This window comes from Montipora foliosa, chromosome 12 (genome assembly GCF_036669935.1).
Source record: "Montipora foliosa isolate CH-2021 chromosome 12, ASM3666993v2, whole genome shotgun sequence".
Taxonomy (NCBI): Eukaryota; Metazoa; Cnidaria; class Anthozoa; order Scleractinia; family Acroporidae; genus Montipora; species Montipora foliosa.
In genome coordinates this window covers 20,199,529-20,207,028 of record NC_090880.1, presented here as the reverse complement: position 1 = coordinate 20,207,028, position 7,500 = coordinate 20,199,529, and the positions used below count along the sequence as shown (strand labels likewise).

The 7,500-nt window shown below is 39.9% G+C and overlaps 2 long non-coding RNA genes across 2 annotated transcripts in view; both read left to right on the top strand.

The window, feature by feature from the left end:
* Positions 1-98: 98 nt before the first annotated feature.
* Positions 99-4,062, top strand: LOC137978932 (uncharacterized). Its single transcript, XR_011118238.1, has 2 exons — positions 99-1,467; positions 2,140-4,062. It is a non-coding gene; the product is annotated as an uncharacterized lncRNA (long non-coding RNA).
* A 2,714-nt stretch (positions 4,063-6,776) lies between these two features.
* LOC137978461 (uncharacterized) overlaps positions 6,777-7,500 on the top strand; it is a 6,265-nt gene continuing 5,541 nt past the window's right edge. Inside the window, exon 1 of the long non-coding RNA XR_011118174.1 lies at positions 6,777-7,500. This exon is cut by the window's right edge and continues 1,585 nt beyond it. This is a non-coding gene — a long non-coding RNA (uncharacterized lncRNA).

Below are 7,500 nucleotides of genomic sequence, written 5' to 3'. Positions count from 1 at the left end.
CGAAGCCAGTGTTTCTTGTTTCCCTTTTATTTTCCTCAATTTTTCTGTGTTTAGTATTTTGCTAGTAACCACACGTCTATTTACAGGGCGCTGTTTAACTAAGACATCTACCATGGCACTATAATGATATACAGTACCATTAGAGCTACATATTACGCAAAGACAACTTGAATCTCCTGGAAGACAAAACGCAGCTCAGTTGACAATATAAAATATAGCGCTATGTTACTACATTACCACACGTACACAATGCGTGCCTATTTTTGTTGTTGTAACGTGACCTCTGAAAGTTATCGTATCATAAGAGATTTGCATTGGAAATATGGCAAATGAATTGACAACCGTCACGATAGTTCCACAGCTGGAATGGGAAAAAACTACCTTCCTGGAAAGTGCAGTGTAGAATGGCTTTGATGAGAGACGGACTCTGGGAGATTGTGAGCGGAAACGAAGATTCCCCCGCTGAGGAAGAAGCCGCGAAATATTCAAAGTTTATGGCTAGAGATCGCGTGCGCTCTGGCTACTATAGTGTTTTCAATTGATCCATCATTGTTGTATTTGAGTGGAGACCCAGATGATACCTCCACTTTATGGAAGAAACTTTCTGATTCGATTCAGAAAAAATCATGGGTCAACAAGGTAGCCTTCCGGCGTAAACTATACTCGTTCCGGTTAAAGAAACGGGACTCGGTACAAAAGCATATAAAGGCAATGATCGAGATTTGTGATACCCTAGCAGCAGCTGGTGGCCCTGTTAAGGAGGAGGATAGAGGGGTACATCTCCCGATCGAAATAATATGTTAGTTACAGAACTTGAAGCAAATTCAGAAGTTCCCAAGATGGAGATTACAACAGAACGTCTGAAGGATAGAGTTGCTGTAGGGATAGAAAGCGAGACAAAGGCCATGACTTGTCAGCACCGATGAAAAGGAAAAGGGCCGAAATGTCATCACTGTGGTCATTTTTGACATACAAGACGAAATTTGTAGAGAACGGACAAGTGGAAGGAATGACTCAAACCAGAAGGAGGATCCGAAAACAAAACACGAAGTACACAATGCACAGATGAAACAAAGAGACAGCAGCAGTTCAGAGAGTGAGAGTACTGGTCTCGTGGCAAGCTTAATTGATGCTCAAGATAGCTAAATAGTGGACCTGTTTATTGAACTTTGTTGAAAAGTGGAATTGCCGGAAGCGATCGCCGATTTCTCACGAGGACTTTTGTAGGGCTTCGTCATGCGTTCCTCCCCCATGAGCGTCTGCTGACGTAGACCAATCACACAACGCACTTCCCGATTCTGGAATTGCACTTTGGACCCTGAGAACTTTTGCGTACGGTCACTGAAAATGGGCTTCGTGTGTTGGGCAATTAAAATTGCTGACTTACATTCTTATCAAAGAGAAAGTGGACCGTATAAATCGCATGCTTTGGCTTAGATGTTTGCGGCTCTTCACAGAATGAGTACGGTATGTAGAATTCGTATCGGGTTAGTAAAACATTTTGCTCCCATGAGATCAAACCTAGAGCAAAGATATCGTTGACGTCACCTATCGTCATTAATGTGCCAACCAGAGCCTCATTGGCTGTCGAAACAAAGGGTATTTTGTTTCTGTGGTTGGTATATTTGAATACCAAAAACAATGTTTGTAAACAGATATCTTCCCTATTTGGGGCGTTCGCTTGGGATTGATGTCATATTTACATTTTTTCCGCGCTATTTCAGTGGAGCCGTTTCGTTCGGCGAATAACCCCATTTCTTTGTAGTTCTTCTGCTGAACTAATTAAAAGTTTGCTATATTTTTCAAATCGAAGAAACAATGAGTACGAACGATCGGTTTGCAGCACAAAAATATTAAATCAATTTTTAGAGACAATCATCGCCAAAAGCAGCCTGAAATTTTCAAGCTTTCTTTTCGCAATTGTCCTAGTTGTGTTCATTTCGCTTGGAGGTAATGGTTCTCCTGCAGTTCAAATACGCTCGCAATACTTTTAATATTTTTATTCGTAGTTATATATTTCCACGGCGCTTTCAATTTTAGATGAAACGGCACCATATTAAGCAATCATTTTGACTTACGAGAGTGCAAATGCATACCCCACCGAGGAGACATAATTAATGTATTTGAGGAATATTTTAGGTTGATGCGCGGTGTAAACCATGTTTTGGAAAGGCTTCGTTCCTTTTATGATTTATCCAAAGAAAATTACGCATTGACGCTTCAAAGGGAGTAATCTACACAGCGCCGATTGGTTCCTACGCAACATATACGTGATTTCGAGATGACAGTTACTTAACAGAGTGGAAGGAATGTGTGGCTCGTTTTAGCAAAACGCTCGTGGGGAAGAAACGCGTGATGAAGCCCTACGAGTGTCTGCGTGGGAGGCTACATATATTGCAAAGCTGCTCAAAGCACGGATCATAAAAGTCAAGGTGCCATAACCGTTCAGTTAGTCCACAATGCGGCTGTCGACAGTTACTCTTTTTGTTTCCTTCGCAATCTTGCTGTTGGTGCTATCCATCTTTGCCAGACGCAGAGGCGGCGGTCGCTTTAGATATAGTTCAGGTCGCTCTTCCTCCGGTTCCAAAAGTTCCAAACCCACAATCACAAAGAATACACCAATCAAACCCAAGACGTTTCGTTCTCCTGTAATCCGTAGTCAAACCAAAGTTGGTTCCAAAAGAGACACGTTTAAGAAGGTAGTTGCCGGCTACATTCTGTACCGCTATACTGTGAGCAACGCTCCTGTGTATAGCAGCGGCTATCCAATGTACCGCTGCTACGTTACCGTCCCAAAGAAACGAGCTGTCAGGATCAGATCTAAAAAACGGAGGTTGTCGAGTTCTGGCGGTGGCTATAGCGGCAGCAGTCCCAGTACAAGAGCATCTTCTTCGAAGACGTTCTTGCTTAAAGATGATATCGATCAACATCTCATTTCCTTGACTACTAGCGTCACTTATAAAAAGACTGGAGTAACGAAGACTTACCACACTGACACGGTTTCTCTCGAAGACATCTTGGAACAAGATTTTGAAATAAAGACTCTTTCTACATACAGAATCATAATTGTGCCAGGAACGTCGTGTAATCAAGTTGTGGAGACCATCCAAGGCACAATGATTACTTTGTACGAAACAAACCCCAACAAGGCATGCTCTCGTTACACGGATGTGGCCCCTACCGTCTTACTTGCAACGGTGGTTGCACTGTTCGGGGTTTTGGATGTCCTCAGTGTTTTGACCAGTTTTTAGGTTTGAGCCGTTCCAGATCAAGTTTGTCTTTGGTGTACCTGAGTGATGCAAGTATTTCGGTCTGACACTTGCTGTTTATCAGCGGTTATCACTTTCACGCGCCCCGCAACGACTTTTTCGCATATTTCGAAAGTAAAATTTTGGTGGACGTCAATCAAATGTTTCCATGGCGATACTCCTGTTCTCTTGGTGACAGTTGAATTCGTCATAGAAACATTTGATTCACGTCCACCTAAATTTTATTTTCAAAAATGAAAAAAGTCTTTGAGGGGTGCCTGTTACTGATAACCGCTGTAAAGCAGCACTATATGGCACCGCTATTTGTAGGCATTCTGCCGTTGTCATACACCTCAAGCATTTTTGTAACCGATTTGTTATCCCAAGGTTTTTTCTTACTTACTACACATTTATCGTCTTTTTCGTGACATGCAACTTGTAAATGTGCATTAGGGTCTTCCAGTGATGTTACCGAATTCGAAAGAAGTTGAATGAAATCGTCTGGACAAAACTCATACATCGTTTATATTTGCTCAAAATTGACATGCACGCAGATTCAGTTTTGTAAAACAAAGTAACGTGTTTTTGTACAAGTTATTTAATGGCGCAATGCATCGAAAATAACTTCAGTCGTTAGCTTCGCTGTCATGTAATTTTTCAGACATTTTGACTGGGTAATAGGGTAGCTAATGCATCGAGATGGTTATGAAACTCGACAAGTTCCTTTGTTTCATGTTTTTGTCCGTTTTGGCCTCGACCCTGCACAAAACACACCTTTTTTCGAGAAGATAGTCAATAAAATCCTTGGATTCAATTATGCGCAACTAATTTGCAAACCCGTGCGAAACGAAAACAAACGTTTGTGCAGTGTCACAGTAAATTCAACAACGATTGCGACAACATTGCTCTCGCTTTTGAAGGTTTTAAGGTTTCGTAGCCAATCCTTCGAGGCTATCTTTAAAAGCGGGAATGGGGAATGCGGGAATGGGAATGGGGAATGGGGAACGGGGAACGGGGAATCTTTAAAACGGGGAATCTTTAAAAGCAGGAATCTTTAAAATGGGGAATCTTTAAAAGCGGGAATCTTTAAAATGGGGAATCTTTAAAACCGGGAATCTTTAAAACGGGGAATCTTTAAAAGCGGGAATCTTTAAAACCGGGAATATTTAAAACCGGGAATCTTTAAAACGTCCAGAAATACAGTGGACTTGACTTTCCTTAAACTTGATTATTGAGTGAATATTGGTTCCCATTTTTTATTCACCTTGATGCCCCAGACCCAAGGCCCATGGTCAAGGCCATCCATCCTCTTTCATCTGAACTTAAAATTTTTAAATTGCATATTGATTCGTTTATGTACCTGCCACCGAGCATGAAAAATCAGCGTGAGCTACACGCTAGCGAATCGAAAAAGCATGACCCATAATTTCAAAAACATTTTGCTGTTACATTTTACACCACGTCCGGACATCAGAGTGATCGCTTCTCTTTAGCAATGTTGTCAATAAACTTTTAGAATATACGAAAATATCACGCATTTAAAACTTTGGAAAGTTTGGCAGCTTAAGTGTGTCGCCAGCAGTACATGACCAACTCACTATCTCCCGCAATTTTTAATAAATGTTCCGCCTAGTTGGAGTGAATGGAATTTCCCTATAAAGACAGCGCGTCTGAGATAAGTTATCTCGTTTGTCGGTCGGTAAACACCTCAAAAGATATTTTAGTTTTTCCTGACAGTTACTCCTCTCCAAAGTGACAGATGGGAAATTCAGATGCATCTGAGTAACAATTCGTCGACGAAAATGTTGTTGAAAGAACCGGAAATGGATCACTTCACGAGATTTTGTGTTGGTAATCACATCATTTCGAGTGCAATTTGGAATGCACGAGTTAAATTTTTTCAAAGACTGACAAACCTAAAAATTTGGGATCTATGAAAAATTTACAAGTGCTTATTTATCCAAATTGTTTAAGAAAAAATAAAATAAATATATATATAAGGTAAAATCAGACAAACGGCAGACAGTTTGTTTCTATTTTGCCTTGCGGAGTTAACACGCTCCACCTACAAGAACGCCATTGGTCCAAAAAATGACAACGCGGGCTTGTTGACATGTTTGCAGAATACAGATCAAAATATCATTGGGGAAAAATGCTAGAAATAGTAATTGGATAAACAGTGAAAACCCCAGACTTGCTTGTTTCAAGAGCTCACCTTTTTTGCACTGTAATTCGATTCGAAAGAAGAATCAACTTTCCGCTTAAACAAATTTTTTAATTTCAACATTTTGCACTAACTTCGTCTTTCTGTATTCACAAAGTGTCAATTTGTTGCACTGTTTGGGGTCAATTGACATGTACACATTTTTGTTTGTATATTGTTAAGAGAAAAACAAATCCCACTTTCCCCCTTTTCTAGTTGAAATAGAGCCTTGGTTTACTGTGCCATTTTCTTTTTGCTCCGTTTGATTAAAACGGAGCAAACAAACAATTCGGAATAAACAATTCGGAATAAATAAGCACTTGTAAATTTTTCATAGATCCCAAATTGTTAGGTTTGTTAGTCTTTGAAAAAATTTAACTCGTGCATTCCAAATTGCACTCGAAATGATGTGATTACCAACACAAAATCTCGTGAAGTGATCCATTTCCGGTTCTTTCAACAACATTTTCGTCGACGAATTGTTACTCAGATGCATCTGAATTTCCCATCTGTCACTTTGGAGAGGAGTAACTGTCAGGAAAAACTAAAATATCTTTTGAGGTGTTTACCGACCGACAAACGAGATAACTTATCTCAGACGCGCTGTCTTTATAGGGAAATTCCATTCACTCCAACTAGGCGGAACATTTATTAAAAATTGCGGGAGATAGTGAGTTGGTCATGTACTGCTGGCGACACACTTAAGCTGCCAAACTTTCCAAAGTTTTAAATGCGTGATATTTTCGTATATTCTAAAAGTTTATTGACAACATTGCTAAAGAGAAGCCATCATTCTGATGTCCGGACGTGGTGTAAAATGTAACAGCAAAATGTTTTTGAAATTATGGGTCATGCTTTTTCGATTCGCTAGCGTGTAGCTCACGCTGATTTTTCATGCTCTGTGGCAGGTACATAAACGAATCAATATGCAATTTAAAAACTTTAAGTTCAGATGAAAGAGGATGGATGGCCTTGACCATGGGCCTTGCGTCTGGGGCATCAAGGTGAATAAAAAATGGGAACCAATTAATATTCACTCAATAATCAAGTTCAAGGAAAGTCAAGTCCACTGTATTTCTGGACATTTTAAAGATTCCCCGTTTTAAAGATTCCCGGTTTTAAAGATTCCCGCTTTTAAAGATTCCCCGTTTTAAAGATTCCCGGTTTTAAAGATTCCCCATTTTAAAGATTCCTGCTTTTAAAGATTCCCCGTTTTAAAGATTCCCGCTTTTAAAGATTCCCCGTTTTAAAGATTCCCCGTTCCCCGTTCCCCATTCCCCATTCCCATTCCCGCATTCCCCATTCCCGCTTTTAAAGATATCCTTCGATTAACTATGGTAATAGGTTATCATTCAGTTCCAGTGTGCCTTCATCAATATAAATGCATTTGTAGCGGCAAAAATAAAATCAAATATTGAAGTGCCTAGAATGACATTCCTCCAAAGAATCAATATTTTGAACTCACTACGTCCATGGGTTCTAAAACCTGGAATCACCTAAAACCACCTAAAACCGAATTTGAGTTTCTACGTCATCATGAGGACGCCTGACAAACGACGTTTTCATCAAACCTTCGATTCTGTTTAATTCGGCCTGTTTTTAAGAAAGCCCAACAAACCGCATACCATTGGAAAGCTTATGAAATGTTGAATTCAAGGGAAAATATTCTACTTTGTCTCTCTTTTAAGCTGGTAAACGCCAAATTAACAGACTGACATTTTGTTGAATATCACCGTGACATACGCTGTATATGAGTTGCAAAATAACTGTGTAGAGTTAACCAAAGACTCACCAAAAAGCAGCCGACTCTAAAGACTGTTCCGATATTCATATTTTTGTTGGGAAAAAACAACTTGTTATTTCTAGAAAAGGTCTTCCTCTCTTAAGAAACACCAGGCGCACCCGACAATAATCTTCGGTGAAATGTGTGTTCGGGTGAGTCATGCTGTTCTAAGAATTTCGGTTCTACGTTGCCAAACAGCTATAGATTTCGTTACTAAAACATCACCTAAAAAAGTTGGCAACCAGTAAAAAGGAGTCGCTTACGTT